Source organism: Oncorhynchus nerka, linkage group LG23 (genome assembly GCF_034236695.1).
Source record: "Oncorhynchus nerka isolate Pitt River linkage group LG23, Oner_Uvic_2.0, whole genome shotgun sequence".
In the NCBI taxonomy this organism is placed as follows: Eukaryota; Metazoa; Chordata; class Actinopteri; order Salmoniformes; family Salmonidae; genus Oncorhynchus; species Oncorhynchus nerka.
This window is the reverse complement of record NC_088418.1, coordinates 46,616,593-46,634,319: the sequence shown is the minus strand read 5'-3', so window position 1 is coordinate 46,634,319 and position 17,727 is coordinate 46,616,593. Positions and strand designations below refer to the sequence as shown.

The 17,727-nt window shown below is 45.3% G+C and overlaps 1 protein-coding gene across 2 annotated transcripts in view; it reads left to right on the top strand.

The window, feature by feature from the left end:
• Positions 1 to 17,727, top strand: part of LOC115106942 (troponin T, cardiac muscle-like) — a 309,390-nt gene that overhangs the window by 119,367 nt on the left and 172,296 nt on the right. The window lies entirely within an intron of this gene.

Genomic DNA, 17,727 nt, shown 5'->3' with positions numbered 1-17,727 from the left:
CGCGCTCGGACTGAGTCCCAGGGGGGTTTGAACACATTGTTCTACAAACGGATGTTCCTGCTGGACCGGAGAGGTTATCCTTCACCTTGGAGAATGAGATATATCTCGCCTGTCGGAGTCCTGAAGTTCAGAAGCTCCGTTTCTGTGTGGTTTATCAGTGGTTTGGAACAGATAGTCTGGATTCCCACACCCTCTGTGCATCAGGTCCTGGAGACATTTAGGACGTGTTGCTTTCCCTTTTGGTGCCATTTTGTCATAACATGCATTTATTAAGTAGTTACTTCCTTGTAATAACTCCTGGGATGAATCACGTAAAACATCATTAAGCTTCTCATAATGAGAAGTTCTCGACTTCTAAAGTGCCCTTACTTTGTCAAGGCTTCAGCGGCCATCAACCCCCTAGCTTTCAGAAAGGAGCCAACTCCATTTTCAGGCATGAATGAATTGTGAAGGAAGTTGTCCTTAAGCTGGCTTCGCACTTTTACCACCCATGCTCAGACCTTCAGAGTTGACCCAGGGGACTGCACACACACACACACACACACACACACACTTCATAATAAAACTCTCAATGGGGTGAATGGCAGTCATTTTATGTGGTGCATGACTAGCAGGGGAGAATGGGGTAAACTGAGCCAAAGTGTTAGTTGAGCCACCCATTGTTTTTAAACCATACACAACATGAATCATGTGACCAACTACCCTACCAGTCAAAAGTTTTAGAACACCTACTTATTCAAGGGTTTTTCTTTATATTTACTATTTTGTACATTGCAGAATAAAAGTGAAGACTTCAAAACTATGAAATAACACATATGGAATCATGTAGTAACCAAAAACGTGTTAAACAAATCAAAATATATTTTATATTTCAGATTCTTCAAATAGCCACCCTTTGCCTTGATGACAGATTTGCACACTCTTGGCATTCTCCCAACCAGCATCACCTGGAATGCTTAACCAACAGTCTTGAAGGAGTTCCCACATATGCTGTGCACTTGTTGGCTGCTTTTCCTTCACTCTGCGGCCCTATTCATCCCAAACGATCTCAATGTGGTTGAGGTCGGGGGATTGTGGAGGCCAGGTCATCTGATGCAACACAAATATCCTTTAACCAGCCTGGAGGTGTGTTGGGTCATTGTCCTGTTGAAAATGATAGTCCCACTAAGCCCAAACCAGATGGGATGGCTTATCGCTGCAGAATGTTGTGGTAGCCATGCTGGATAAGCATGCCTTGAATTCTAAATAAATCAGACAGTGTCACCAGCAAAGCACCCCCACACATCACACCTCCTCCTCTATGCTTTACGGTGGGAAATACACATGCGGAGATCATCCGTTCACCCACAACGCGTCTCATAAAGACACAGTGTTTGGAACCAAAAAGCTCCAATTTGGACTCCAGAACAAAGGACAAATTTCCACCAGTTTAATGTCCATTGCTTTTGTTTCTTGGCCCAAGCAAGTCTCTTCTTCTTATTGACATCCTTTAGTAGTGGTTTCTTTGCACCAATCCGACCATGAACAGTTGATGTTGCGATGTGTCTGTTACTTGACATATGCAAATTGCATTTTCAAATAGAGGAGAGACATCTGAGGATTGCTGCTGTGCTGTCGATCTGTTGGGATGCAATTTCTGAGGCTGGTAACTGTAATGCACGTATACTCTGCAGCAGGGCTAACTCTGGGTTTCCATTCCTGTGGCGGTCCTCATGAGAGCCAGTTTCATCATAGAGCTTGATGGTTTTTGCGACTGCACTTGAAGAAACTTTGACGATCTTGAAATTGGCCGTATTGACTGACCTTCATCTCCTAATATAATGATGGCCTGTCATTTCTCTTTGCTTATTTGAGCTGTTCTTGCCATGATATGGACTTGGTCTTTTACCAAATAGGGTTAACTTTTGTATACCCCCCTACCTTGTCACAACACAACTGATTGGCTCAAATACATTAAGAAGGAAAGAAATTTCACAAATTAACTTAAGAGGGCACACCTGTTAATTGAATTGCATTCTAGGTGACTACTTCATGAAGCTGGTTGAGAGAATGCCAAGTGTGCAAAGCTGTCATCAAGGCAAAGGGTGGCTATTTGAAGAATCTCAAATATAAAATACATTTTGATTTGTTTAATACTTTTTTGGTTACAATATGATTACATATTTGTTATTTCATAGTTTTGATGTCTTCACTACTATTCTGCAATTTAGAAAATATTTTTTTAAATTAAAAAAAAACTTGAATGAGTAGGTGTTCTAAAACTTTTGCCCGGTAGTGTATTTAGAAAGAGGTCATAATTTCATGGCGTCTGTGAAGGAAAAATCCACATAGAAAAAGTGGTAAGCAAGTTATGTCCAAAACACAGGTTTTTACAAAGTCACATTAATGTATTGTGTTTTAGGTTTTATGATGCTTGTCTCTAAACCAAAGTAGATCATTTCAAGATTGTTCTATACATCAGTTGGGGTCCGATGTATACAATACGAGATTCTAAACCTAGCATGAAAGTTCATCATTGCAGTTGTGTGGGCTAATATAGTCAAAATGTTTCCCTTGGGGTAAGGAGAGACAATGGCCACCATATCCTATACAAATGATGACATTTAGTCCGTTTTATGCCTAATATGCATAGTATCTTTGCAATGTGTCATGCATATGAACTCACGATAGTCCATTTTTATTGTTATAGAGCAGACATCATGCACCATGTATACAAACATAAAACAAGCAGGGGTCGAGGCCCCTTGAGGTTCTTGAAAGAGCAGCCAGGGAAGTGAAAGAAGGGAAGAAGTACATTCGAGCAGCAGCAAGGGATGAACAAAATGGACTGAATGACAAGAGGGATATTGACAAAAAAAAGACAACGAACATGTACCTACATGAAAGAGAGGCAATGATAGAGTAGCAGAGGCACAGAAGGTCTTATCTGACGACATGGAGTCGGAGCTTGCTTAACATAATCGCAAATCTCCTGGTCCAGTCTCATGGGCTTCGAATGCAGAGAACTTTCCTACGAACTGGCACTTCGAAACAACGTCCCAGTCCCAGACAACTGGTCAAGCAATGGAAGGGTAAGTGATATTGAACAGAGAGATCTATATTTAAATGTAGGCATACATTTAAGATATACAATGTACCACACCCTTGTTCCATGAATTAAACGTTGACCTACCAGCACAATCACCCACCGTCACAGGACACACCCACTTACCCCAAGGCGGCTCAACTTACCCAATATCCGGTGTTAGATGTGCCAAGAGGCCACTTTTTTTTGACAAGTTATGTTTTAAAAAATGTTATGTTTACATGAATTCTCATTATTTCCAGGGATACACAACATCCTCAAATATGGGTAGAAATATTTGTTAGAAGAATACTATATTTCCCTTGACACGGTGATGCTCAATGTAAAAAATGTCTCAAAATACCCCACTCTCCCCTACTGCCATGGCGTAAAAAATGTGCACAGTGCACAAAACATTAGGAACACCTTCCTAATATTGAGATGCATCCCCTTTTGTCCTCAGAACAGCCTCAATTCGTCGAGACATGGACTCTACAAGGTGTCGAAAGCATTCCGCAGGGATGCTGTGAAAACCCCAGCAGCGTTGCAGTTCTTGACACAAACCCGGTGCGCCTGGCACCTACTACCATACCCCGTTCAAAGACAGTTACATCTGTAGTCTTGCCCATTAACCCTCTGAATGGCACACGTACACAATCCATGTCTCAATTGTTCTCAAAGGCTTAAAAATCCTTCTTTAACCTGTCTCCTCCCCTTCATCTACACTCATTGAAGTGGATTTAACAGGTGACATCAATAGGGGATCATAGCTTTCAGCTGGATTCACCTGGTCAGTCTATCTCATGGAAAGAGCAGGTGTTCCTAATATTTTTTTACACTCAGTGTATATCAAAATGAAAAGCTATAAATCGGTTTTCAGGGTGGTACTATGTTTATCATTTGAATTATTTATTCCTTCCCGGACCCCGTTTATGAAGGAATTCTGTGAATATTCTGCAAATGGTGACATTTTAGACGTCCCCTTTGCTGGGGAAAAGGGCCTAAAAGGGCAGCAGAGTTCATTGAGTGAATTTGACATACTAAACGGTTTTACTGGGAACATAACAAAAACTCATCTGCTCATCTGAGCTAAGCAATGGACACCTGTAAACGTATTAAATGTACAGTCAGACTATTTGTGGTGAACTTTGTATTGTAGTTAACGACTAATTGTAACCAGAATGTTCTATGTTCAAATCCCACTAGGAACTATTTTATCAGTCACTAGTTCACAGGATGGATGTTGTAGTCCTGTGTGGTTAGACTCAATAATGAACAGGTCTAGTTTCAAAACCAGATGGCAAACTTTCTCTGCAACGCCCTGTCTTATAGCATTTGCTTCAAGCCTATAGATAAATAACCCAGAAGCTGTCAGTTCTATAGGAATATCTCTATGCTTCATGGAGACACGCCACAGTCTAATTCATCATTAACTCAAAGTCACAGTAAAGCAAACAAACCCTGTGTCACTCCTCATAGGAAGTACGGCACAGTGCGGATGTGGAAACGTATGAGAAATAACCGAAGAGCTGGGCAGCGTCTTGTTTTCCTAGGAAAAAGTTTTTGAGCCTGGTGACAGAGTTTGACATTGAGCTTACATTGCCTACAGCCCGCATGAATCTTGGCTAGAGCACAGTATATGAGCTTGCTCAAATAGCAGCATCTCAGATGGTCGATGTATCCTTCAAGCCGGGGTTTGGGCTCCAGCAGGTTCACTGAAGCTCTCTTTAAGATGACACAGGTGGAGGGTGTTTTGGGAAAAGCCCATTAAGGAAAGAGCAACCTGGAAGGGTCCAGCCAGCCAGGCTGCTCATTATATTGTTATACCCCTGATAAAAACACATTTATTATCATTTTATTTACCAACACCAGGCAAGGCAAGCAGGCAGCGAGTGAGCGTTCTCGTCTGTGTAAAATTAAACCCATTGCCCTTCGTAAACACGTTAAAGGAAATGCTTCCCCCCTCGTTATTATGCTAATGTTGCTATAAATAACCTAAGGTACGTATGTATTTATATGCTGTGTGTGAGGTAGCCACTCTACAGTATGACAGCAGGGTTGAAACAAAGATAAGAACATATCATTTGCATGTTGTGTTCGGTAAATGTCGTACGAAAAACATTTTCTTTCCCCCCTACACATGTTCATGTTTCTCGTGTATTTTTTAGAGCAGAGAAATAGACTCCAACGTGGAAATGGACTAAAGCAGTGAGTCAGCACCATGGGACTGTGAGTGAGTCGTTCAACTACTACAGTATGTGTCGGGTTTCACATTAAAACACTATTTTGTCTTTGTGTACCGAGCTGATTTATTCTATAAATATAGAGACTGCAGGCAGAGCAATGTTCTCTTTTCCAATACTCTATGCTCTAGGACCAGCCCAAATGCCTTAAGTAGGGCCTACGTATCCCAACTCACCCTACGCACCTTGCCTGAGCAAACACACACACACACACACACTCTTTATGGCCCCGAGCACAATCTGCTGGTGCGGTAAAAACCCCAAGAGCACTTCAAGGTGTAATCGCTGTAGATGGTACGGTTATAAAATACCTTTCTTCAAAAACTCAATAATGTGGTCAGTTGCACAGCTAATTTACACTGGCTTGTTAAAGGATGGCCCACGCTGGCAATGTTAAAAGTATTTAAAAAAAGGGAGATTTACTAGGCAGTATTATACTGTAATAAAAGACTGACTTGTGTCAGCACCTTCACTCTCTCTGGAGTTCATTCAGCTCAACCCACAGGCCTCCTTCAGTGCCTCCTCCGCTGTCCTTGTCAAAAGAGCTCACAAGGAACAACCTAATGCCCCCCCACAACAATCCCCTGTTTCCCTCTCCCCCAGTCAAAGGCGTCCGACATTTGTATTCCTCGTCCCTCTCGGCAGCAGTAGCAGCAGCAGCACACCTACTCCTAAGACCTGTCTGAAATGCAACAAAAGTTTAGGACATAAAAGAGGGGGCTTTCTTTTTTTCTTTCTCCACCGTGAGAGAACTGAGGCTGAGGAATATAGCCTGAGGTTGTTTGATATCCCCTCTGTGGAGAAGAGGAGGCACAGCGATGACGCTCTCTCTCTCTCTCTCTCTCTCTCTGTCTGTCTCTCTCTCTGTCTCTGTCTCTGTCTCTCTCTCTCTCTCTCTCTCTCTCTGTCTCTGTCTCTGTCTCTCTCTCTCTCTCTCTCTCTCTCTCTCTCTCTCTCTCTCTCTCTCTCTCTCTTACACTTCCTTACCTTCACAAGCCTCCCCCTCTCTCTCTCTCTCTCCCTCTCTGTCTCTCTCTCTCTCTCTCTCTCTCCCTCCCTAGTTGTAAGAGAAAGGGTTGCGGTGCTTTTCGGACCTCTCTATCACTCCAACAGACGATACAGTGGGCAGACGGGGACAGGCTCCAGGGAAGAAAGACGAGGTAAAACAAGTGAAATCTTACCAAACAAAAGCAGAGCAGAGAGAGAGAAGGAGGAGATGGAGAGGGTAAGAGAGAGGGTAAGAGAGAGGGTAGAGAGAGAGAGGAGAGAGAGAGAGAGAGAGAGAGAGAGAGAGAGAGAGAGAGAGAGAGAGAGAGAGAGAGAGAGAGGGAATAAAGTTGGAAGGAGGTGTAATGTAGAGATGACAGGTTCTTTCGTAGGGGAGGCTTGTGAAGGTAAGGAAGTGTAAGAGAGAGAGAGAGAGAACCACAGAGGAGACCGCCGGGCTGAGAGAGAGCATGATAACATGATAACATGATAACTAGGACAGCACTCAGTTTCCTTCCCTCTAGTCCCTACAGCAGGTTTGCTCTTGACTGAACTGATGGGTTGATGAGGTTAGTCTACTCAATGTACACTGACTACATTACATGGCAGAGGCTCAGTAAGGGGGAACGGGTGAATGGCTGATTTTCTTGTTGTTTATATAAATGATGCTTCACCCGTCAAAGGAAATGCAGCTTGATGTAGTGTAACATGCATTTACCAACCTCCAAAACAAGGACCACACAGTGTGTTCAGTTTATATCCAGAGTGGCTTGTAGTTTGTTGTGGTTTGGATGTGTTTTTCGCCATTTGTTTTTCCAGGCTCACATGTGGGATCACCTCTGTTCAGTGTGTTTTCACATTGCTCTGCCTGCACACATATTACATGATACACTGGGCAAGGCATGGATCCATTATTGATAGAAGGGACTCCTGGTCCTGGGCTGTGTTTTTTTTGTTGTTGCAATATTACTGAGCCTGTGTGGCGGTATGGGGTCTTCATGATTCATTTATCTGGAATGGGAGCAATATACTTATGACTTTGACACCTTTTCAACTTTTCCCTCCCTGATCCTGATTCCCCTGTCAGTTCGGTCTTCACACCTAAAATACACCGGTGACATCAAAGCCGATGTATATATTGTGAATGATTTGACGTGGGAGGAATGGGATCAGAGCCTGTTGATCAATGCTTGTGCCATTCCCTTTGATGTGTTCCCCGAGGAGTTTTTTAGTTAAGTGATCCCCAACTGTGAATAAAAGAGCAACGAAGGAGCTATTCATGTCAAGTAGCCACAGGCAGATGGATCGGGAAGATCATCTGTTTCTCTCAGGTTTTCATTAAAACATGAGGTTTCACATCTGCAGGGAAATGAACATACCGTCTTACGACCGTGTGTTTAAGTGGCGTAGTTTGGCCAATAGCCGTAGTCTGCGCGTGTTTATGCGACGTATGAGACACCGGGGCTACGTTTGTATGAGTCACGTGTAACGCACTCATGTACAGAACATTCGCGAGTTGACCAGAAGCTACATTCCGTCTGTGATTCTCCCTACGGAAAAACCCATCCACACAATCTTTGTGGCGGGCCTACACTGCTACACTAGACGTGCTAAAGCCTAAGACACAGTATGCCCAGATCTACGTTACGTTGTCAATGGATTCTGAAATGTTCCGTGTTTCTCTGTTTCCACATTATATTCATTTGTGTTGCCTCGGTGAATGACTTGTGATGATTATGCAAATAAGGCACTGGAGCAGCACGGGTAATTATCTCAGCGGAGAATGGGCTTTTGGATATTCTCTGACTGCCACTGGGAGAGATAGGCTGCCTCCGAAATGGCATCCTATTCCTTCTAAAGGGCACTACTTTCGACCTGGGTCCATAAGACTGATCAAAAGAAATTCACTATAGGATGCAATTTGGGAAGCTGCCGGAGAAACCAAACCAAGGGTCAAGGAGTAGAGACTGCATTTGAGACCGTGCATGGCCGTGGTGTTGGTTACAAACACCCCCGGGGACGCTTTGTAGAAGAAACGCGTGTAGGCTATTGTCGGATCTGTTTATTCACTATGGAAGCAGCCTTTTGTGCTGTGAAGGTGTTTAGTGGTGAATTCAGGATTTTTGCATTCTTAGCTACGTACATGCTGATGTTGGTCTATTGTTTTTCGGGGGAATTTCTCTTCACGCTTCATATACTTTTTGTCTCCGTCTCAAGCTTTTGTCCAAGTTGTCTATCAATCTTTTGGTTGATATATCTATGAGACACAAAACACGTGTCGGTCATACAGCCCAGTTGTCAAGGTTGAGACCTGCAGTATGTTCAAAAGACACGTTCAACTCTTAATGGACACCCAAAGAATTCTGGTTGTGACAAGCATGCAGAGGCATAGTCAGACAAAGAATGATCCGGAGCATCAGTATGAAGCATCAGTATTCATTCAGACACCAATGAAAGCAGTAGGATTGCAGGCGGCCAGGTGGAGAGCGAGGGTAACAGAGGCCAGGGGCCCTCAATGAACCTGGGGGGGTCCTCTTCTCCAGTCCAGGAGGTGGTAAATTACTCATTAGTGTGTGAGTCACGGGGAGGTGATGGGAGAGAGTGCCAAGAGGTTGGCTCTGACTGAGGCGGGAGGCTGGTTCTCCCACTGAGAGGCCAGCGCTGAGAGGGGCGATGCCCATCAAGAGAGGACACTTGCTGGGGTGAGAGAGAGCCAGACTAGCCTGGGGTCAATTAACCTCCAGAGCAAGTCGATGAGTCATCGCTGAATAATTTTTATAGACACAATTGTAAAAGTTTTAAGGACACAAAGACCGTAAACATTTTACATTTTGTGTGGAAACTGGGAAGTAGCTACACTAAAGAAATCTCATTGTTCCTGCTAAAACAATGGCTCGCAATTTCAGATAGTTTCAGAGAATAGAAAAAAAGAGTGGGAAAGAAACCCGAGCACCCCCTAAAGCCCCGATCTCAGTCACTGTAGAAAGGAACACAACATAAATCATCTCTTGAAAAGCTGCTCCCCCCGGAAAATAAAATTGAATTTGTCAGTGAGTGCATTCAGCAGACTTCATAGTCCACAATGGGAAGCCGGCCAGACAGGCCTTCCCCCCCTCTCTCCAAGCAGGCCCAAGCCCTGGCCCAGCTTTTTGATGTGCCTGTCAGTGGGGTTATGACATACTCCATCCCTTCTCCTTTGAATTTTTCATGCGATTAAACCGCCGGTTAATGTAATAATCCAACAAAGACAGAGTGCAATGCCCCAATCAATGCCAATAAAATAAAGACTCTTCCTTCTATTATACGAGTGCCATAACACAACACAGAACCTCATCATGGTTCCTTCATTTTCTCCTTAACTTCTGATCTGGTGAACTCACTACCCAATCAAAAAATCTTTCAAAAGGGGAATGTGCCAAATGCCAATTCCAGGTGCTGCTCGGTGCTGCTGCTGTCAGAAAGGCACAAAGCACGGATGAATGGGAAAGGCAACGGATGGCAGTGCAGTGTGTCAGGGAAGGTTTGTGTAACTCACAGAGGGTCACTGGGTGTTAAGACATGCCATTACCTGCTGCCTATGCCTCTTTCTGGAGATGGAGGGAGGAAAGGAGGAGAGAAGAGAGAGAGAGGAGAGGAGAGGAGAGAGAAGAGAAGAGAAGAGAAGAGAGAAGAGAAGAGAAGAGAAGAGAAGAGAGGAGAAGAGAGAGAGAGGAGAGAGAGGAGAAGAGAGGAGAGAGAAGAGAAGAGAGGAGAGGAGAGGAGAAGAGAGAGAGAGGAGAAGAGAGAAGAGAGAAGAGAAGAGAGGAGAGAAGAGAGAGGAGAGAGGAGAGAAGAGAGGAGAGGAGAGAAGAGAGGAGAGAGAGAGAGGAGAGGAGAGGAGAGGAGAGGAGAGAGAGGAGAGGAGAGAGGAGAGGAGAAGGAGAGAAGAGAGGAGAGGAGAGGAGAGAGAGAGAGGAAAAAGAGAGAAGACGAGACTTGAGGAGAGGAAAGGATGGATGGATACAGCCATTTGATGCTCAGCTGGACAGACTCAGCGGGGGTGTGCTCTGTGGGGAACACTTTTACACATTGACGGGAAAACGAGGGGATGCCGTCGTCTTTGTCACTCTCGTCAACCGTGAAAGCAGCCAGTAATATCCTTGATGCACAATTAAACCATGCTGGTCATCCACCGCCCATCAACACACGTGTTCAGCTGTCATTAATCCGTCAGCTGATGAATAGTGGACCTAAAGTAGTGGCATGGAGTTTTTCCTGACCGCGTGGTGACCTGAGAAGGAAGACACTCTGGGTCCTTGACCTGAGGGTGTGTGTTGGTCGAGTTTGCCGTTTGCCAACGGATCCTACAGCTCTATGTTGATCTCGAGAAACACTTCTCTCTGGTATTTCTTTTCACCTTGTCTATCAAAAAACGCCTCTCTCGTTGTGGAAGTACAATCATTTCTCTGTGCAATTGCACTTTACATCACATACAATTCCTCCGACCCAGTGTTTTAGAGAAAGTGCCAATCATCACAACACAAAAGATAACACATACTGTGTGTCAGATGAATAACAAGCATTGGCGGTCGCGATGGTACGCTAGTTAATTAACGGGGAAAAACAATTTGACACATTTTCCCTATTATATAAACCTTATTTGTCTCTGCAGACAATGCAGGAGGGACGTGTGAGAAACACTGGTTGTCTGAATACGGTTCTTCCATCCAGCTTAACTGTACAAATGGACCTCATTGTCTTCAGAGGAATTCGATTTTCTGCCATACTGCCGCCACACGACACTCCTCTCCTGGGTCTGCCGGCACCATGCTGCCCCTTATCAACAGCACTCAGGGTGTGGAATTGGGTTCTGGCGCATAGAAAACCCACGAGGGGAGAAAGGGGTGAGGGGGAGAGGAAGGAGAAAGAAAAAGAAGCAGACCTACAGTATATTCCTCTTGAGGACCCCCTCCTCCTCCTTCTCCCGCTCTCCTCTCCGCTCCCCCACCCAGGCACCAGCCCCCTACATACACACGCATCGTGAGCATTAGTTGCCAGCCACTAAACCCAGTGATGGATCTCCCAGTGGGGACGCATTTTATAAGCTCTAATTTGCTCCGTTATCTTGTGCTGAGAGCCTGTACCTAAATGGAGCCGTTTTCATCACCTGGAAGAGATAGAGATAGTACAGGTGTGAGTCGGGATCCTTGTACCAGGACCCTGTCCGACGTTTCTGTCACTACCTCCCCGTAGCAAGCAATGTTTGAAATATGTTCTTCCTCTTGTGGCTTTGAGTCAGTGACTCTTATCACGGAGTGAATTTTTGTGCGTGTGTGTTCATGCGTGCGTGTGTCTGTGTGTCTCTGCATGTGTGTCTGTGTGCGTGCGTGTGTCTGTGTCTCTGCATGTGTGTCTGTGTGTGTGCGTGTGTCTCTGTCTCTGCATGTGTGTCTGTGTGTGTGCGTGTGTCTGTGTCTCTGCATGTGTGTCTGTGTGCGTGCGTGTGTGTCTGTGTCTCTGCATGTGTGTCTGTGTGCGTGACGTGTGTCTGTGTCGTGCGTGTGTGTCTGTGTGCGTGTGTGTGTGTCTGTGTCTCTGCATGTGTGTCTGTGTGCGTGTGTGTCTGTGTGCGTGGGTGTGTGTCTGTGTCTCTGCATGTGTGTCTGTGTGCGTGCGTGTGTGTCTGTGTGCGTGCGTGTGTGTCTGTGTGCGTGCGTGTGTGTCTGTGTGCGTGCGTGTGTGTCTGTGTGCGTGCGTGTGTGTCTGTCCATTTCCATACGTGTATGTTTACACTGCTCCCTTTTGTTTGCTTCTAGGAAATGACCGACATGAACAAGGTGTATCTCTGACTAAGGCCTCCCGAGTGGGGCAGTGGTTTAAGGCACTGCATCGCAGTGCTTGAGGCGTCACTACAGCCCCGGGTTCGATCCCAGGCTGTGTCACAGCCAGATGTGAGGTTGTGCTCTGTGTCGTCCGGGTTGGGGGAGGGTTTGGCCGGTCGCCAGTTGGACGGTATTTCCTCCGACACATTGGTGCGGCTGGCTTCTGGGTTAAGTGAGTAGTGTGGCTTGGCAGGTCATGTTTTTCGAAGGAAGCATGGCTTTCGACCTTCGCCTCTCCTGAGTCTGTAGGTGAGTTGTAGCGATGGGACAAGACTGTAACTACCAATTGGGGAGAAAAGGGGGTAAATGTACCAAGAAATACATAAAGTGTAACAAGCCCGTGTTCTCATTCTAAAGATAGTTGCCATGCATGGTGTTCACCAGAGGACAGTGACAGGCTGACGCTAGCTTACCTACCAACATGAAACAGGTGGGACACAAACACTGCTTTCTGTGATTCCTGTGCAGGAATCAGGAGCAGGAGAGCAAGGAGGTCCCAGTGGCACAATTGTTTATTCCCAAAAGTCCCAACTCAACAACAACATGGAGGGAATCTGCCCAAACGAGGTCGCCACACACAGGGGAAATAAACGATACACACGGGGGAGAAACCTCTACTCCTACACACATACCAAAACGGTACGACTGCCGTGAGAAAGAAAGGCCCGTGGTGCAGACCCGCACCCCTAACGAAGTAGCCACAGCAAAACAATCCCGCACAAAGACTAGCAGGCAGCGGAGGTAAATAAACCCACCGAAATCAACTAATAGGACACAGGTGTAAACAATACAGACGGACACAAAAATGGGTCGGTGGCAGCTCGGTGGCGACGACGACCGCCGAGCACTGCCCCAACAGGAAGAGGAGCCACCTTCGGTGGAAGTCGTGACAGGTGCATGTGGAGGTGTGAGATCATAGCAGGTTGAAAGGTACAGTAGCAGCCTGGGGTGGCGTTCATAGTTAGCTCTGTGCCCTCTGTGCCCTCAGAGTGGTGGAAGCAGGTTGCAGAATGCATCCCAGGCCGTGAGATAGTGATGGAATTGTAGGTCACCACAAATGCCATGTAACCTATAGCTACAACTGAACTCACTCAGCTCAGATTCATTCTAGCAATATTGATTGAGACGGAGACTAATGCATTGAAATATTAAACTACTAGAGATGATGTATTCCTTTCACTTGAATGATCTGATGTATCCCTTAATCTGTGTATTAACGGAATAGTAATCAGCCCAGTAAGTAGGCTAGTCGTTATGAACGTGATACAGCCTGAACAGAACTAGACCACTGGGAGGAAACAGAGCCTGCCTGGTAATGATTTTTAGCAGTGTGACGCCTGTACATCCATGTACTGACAGAGAGACACCATTGAGTCAAACAGCATGTCTCATAACGAGTCTTGTGAAGGACGTGTTGTGTGGATAGGTGAGAGAGGGAGATGATGGATTCGTTGTTGGCTCTTCTATTACACTGAACGTTAGGCCCAACGTGATGGATTCTACCACTGACGTGTGTAAGAGAGGTCTTGCCGGGCTAGCGACCTTTGACATCCTCTCGCATTCTCTCTGTGTGCGTGTGTGTACGCGCTCGGCGCGTGTGTGTATGTGTGGCGCATGCGTGTTTCTTGTGTGCATATATGGAGTCCTGCTACCGTTTCTTTCCCAATAAAAACACCATTACAAGACACATCTATTGGGTCCACTGGGACGACTGTAATTAAAGGGGCATATTTCATGATAATAAGCTCATCTCATCATCACAGTCAACGGCGCTTTTGATAACGGGCTGTGACACATGGGTGTTTTTTTAAAGATAGCGAGCCCCAGAGCATCACCGTGACCGAGGACCATAGCGGTCTCATTGGGTACGTATCAAATGGCATCGTATTCCCTGTGAGCCCTGGTCAATACTAGTGCACTACATAGAGAGTAGGGGGCCATTTAGGACGTGGTCTTGTTGAGAAACGGAGGGTTTTTACAAGGGGAGAAGGAGTCACTGGGATGTATTTATTCCTATCCATTAGTAACTCTAAATTAACGGCGGTCCAGGACCGGAGACCTCGTGGATATGAAAGGTAATGAAAACACAAATCTCTCGACTAATCAATGCGGTCTGTGAGGCCCGGAATGGAGGGGGGAGAGCGAGAGAGAGCACAAAGAGAGAAAATGAGAGAAGTAGAAAGTAGCATAAGTGCATTCTGATTTATCTGTTTGCAGGCCATATTTTCCCGTTGCTCTAGATGATAGCGGAGAGGCTAACCCTTACCTCGGGTTAAGCATGGTGTGTATTTGGAAGGAACGGTATGATAGATGAGACTTTTACATCGGCAATTATATCATTTGCATTCGGCTTGTGAGCGTGGATCTGTCAGGGAGAGACTGATGAAACTTAGTGGTCAAATCTCAGGGTCGTTTGAGGAGCGGGAAGACAGTACTGTGTTTCACTTGCTTAAAGGGGACAGTGCTGGATTTGAAGCATTATTTCAACGTTTAAAAGTTGTGGTTGTGATGTGGGTAGATCGAGAAGGAGAAAGCTCTTAGGGTTGTGTTCCTTTACCCAGACTGAAGGTTCTCCATTGAACGTTTAGTCCAGGACTTGGCTTAATCCTGATCCGGGAAATTGTCCCTATGACTGCCTTGTAAAGAAAAGGTCCAATGCCCGTGTTGATAAATGAGTGCTGTTGTTCAAAGGTCCGAATCATCCAAGGCCTCTCTCTCTCTCTGCTCAACCGCAGTATCCTCAATTATATATATCCTTTTGAGTATAGAGCGTCGGAGTACATGTGCCATCATTGTCAACACTCTTTCCACGTGCTGTCTTTTGATCAGCGGAACCATTGTCAATTTGTGCTCTTAACTTGAGCCTTTCCCCTCCCTGGTAAGACTGGATTTCAAAGATTGAAGTGAGCTGTAAGGGTCTCTCAAGGCCCCGCTCTATCTTGTCATGTAGGGAAATAGCAACAGATAAAAGGTATGAACTGAGAGAGAACCTTTTGTAATCATTACAAGCGTAATACCGTATGTGGCGGCCACTTAAATCTTTCAGTGCTCCATTGGTAAGGGTCAGTTCGGTTTGCAAGGAGAGATGAAGCAATTTCGTTTTCAAAGTCACTCTTTTCATCTTTAGGAGCTCTATGAGCCACGGAGGTAAGTCGTCTTCGTGAACTATAGCTCCTTCTCCCATTCAAAGCAAATAGATCTTGGATAGTGTTATAATGACAGCAGGCAGTAATAATGAAGGCTCATCAAAGTCATCTGATGTGACTGCCGAGTTATTTATGGAGGCTATATTATATCACCCCTCAGAGTCCGATTCACAACCAGCATGAAGACTGAGATCATGTGTCTTCATCTGAAACGAGTTTCTGACACACCGTGAATTCTGGGGACTAAATCTGGCCATTTTTTCTTTTAGTAAAGACATGCATGTAGGAGTTTAACCAAGCCTGTCATGTGGCAAGACATAACGCTGTCATACACGACAGAAACAGCTGCGCGCATCATCATCCATGGAATGGCGACATTAGGTACATTGGGTACTTTAGAGATGACTTGATCGAAAGTGTTAGGCTAAGATTTAAAGGAAACATGTCAGAGGGACCTTACTAACTCTCTTTCACATTGATTATTTTTTTTTAAAATTGTTTTTATTAGCCTAATGGACAATGTTGCATTAAGAACCTGGCAAGAGGAGTGTTCCATTAGCCATAATGTGTTTATTCAAGTTGGTTGCTGCGGTACTCTTCGGTAGAGGACTGCATTTTAACATCGGAGGAGCTGTCAGTGTGTGTTAATGCTAATGGGAAATGTTTATGCTATCGAGATGTCGTTACAGGAGCTGGTTCACATTTCTGTTTCACGTTGAGAAAGATATATTATCTGGCAGTCGTAACGACACTGGGGTTTCACTGACAATGTTAAGAAAGGATATCTCAGGGCCACAGAACATGCATCTGAATCTCCTTAGTACTGCCAGCCACCTCTCCAACAACACACGCGACAAAACCCTGAAGTGATTCTTTCACTCTGAGAGTAGGCAAGGGCTATGAAAAGAACACCAATTACTTTTTTCATAACTAGCTAACATTAAAAGAAAACACTGTCACTGCTTTTTCAAATCGAATGTCTTGACATGTGCAGACGACAGTAGCAGAGGCCCAGAGAGGCGGCCCAGACAGGCGGCCCAGACAGGCGGCCCAGACAGGCGGCCCAGACAGGCGGCCCAGACAGGCGGCCCAGACAGGCGGCCCAGACAGACGGCCCAGACAGACGGCCCAGACAGACGGCCCAGACAGTCGGCCCAGACAGGCGGCCCAGACAGGCGGCCCAGACAGGCGGCCCAGACAGGCGGCCCAGACAGACGGCCCAGACAGGCGGCCCAGACAGACGGCCCAGACAGGCGGCCCAGACAGGCGGCCCAGACAGGCTCTCCGAGTGGGATCTCCACTGTCAAACACCAAACTTTTTTCTGACAACAAGCTCTGGTCGTGATGGCCAGGACACCAGATCCATCCCAGAGCATCTGGTCTCTTTCTCTCTATCTTTCGCTCCTTCTCTCCTTTCTTCTGCCACTGTCTGCTTCGTTAGGGACTTGTTCACACTGAACTGAAGTGAGCACTTGAAGTTACTTCATCAGGCATTAAGTCAAACGAGCTTACCCAATGAGTAAGGGAAAAAGCCAAGTTAAATAAAATGACATACTATTTGTCACATGCTACATAAACAACAGGTGTAGACATTTACATTACATTTACATTTAAGTCATTTAGCAGACGCTCTTATCCAGAGCCTAACAGTGAAATGCATTCTTACCGGTCCTATTCCAACAATGCAGAGTTAAAGATAAAGATTGTTTTTACATTTATAATAATAATAATGACATGCATTCTTACCGGTCCTATTCCAACAATGCAGAGTTAAAGATAAATTTTTTTTAAATTATAATAATAATAATAGTGACATGGGGAATAAATACACAATGAATAACAAATAACAATAAAGAGTAAAAAAAACATGGCTATATATAGGGAGTATCAGTAATGAGTCAATGTGCAGAAGGATAGATAATAGAGAGTAGCAGCAGCTCATGGTGAGTGGGAAAGTGTGTGAGTAGCGTCAGTATGCACGTGTGCGCATGTTATGTGTGTGTGTGGGCGTATCTTCACGGACAATTTTTCATCTGCCTGTGACAACTTCTGCCTCACAATCAGAACAAAGAAGACTGAAGTTATGTACCAACCCGCTCTCTGTAATCCTTACATGGACCCAACCATCTCTGTGAAAGGTCAGTCACCATCAGCTGTGGACAAATTCCCCTACCGTGGCAGCACAATGCCTCATGTTGTTCATATGGACAATGAAACAAACATCATTATCACCAAGGCTTGAGTAGCCTTTTGCTGTCTGCGAGATTCGGTGTGGGAAAAGGACAGGCATCAAACCGGCAACAAAACTGAAGGTTTACCAGGCAGTCCTATTACCGATCCTTACTTATGGCTGCGAAACCTGGACAGTCTACCAACGCCATGCCAGGAAACTAAATCACTTTCACCTGAAGTGTTTGAGGAAGCTT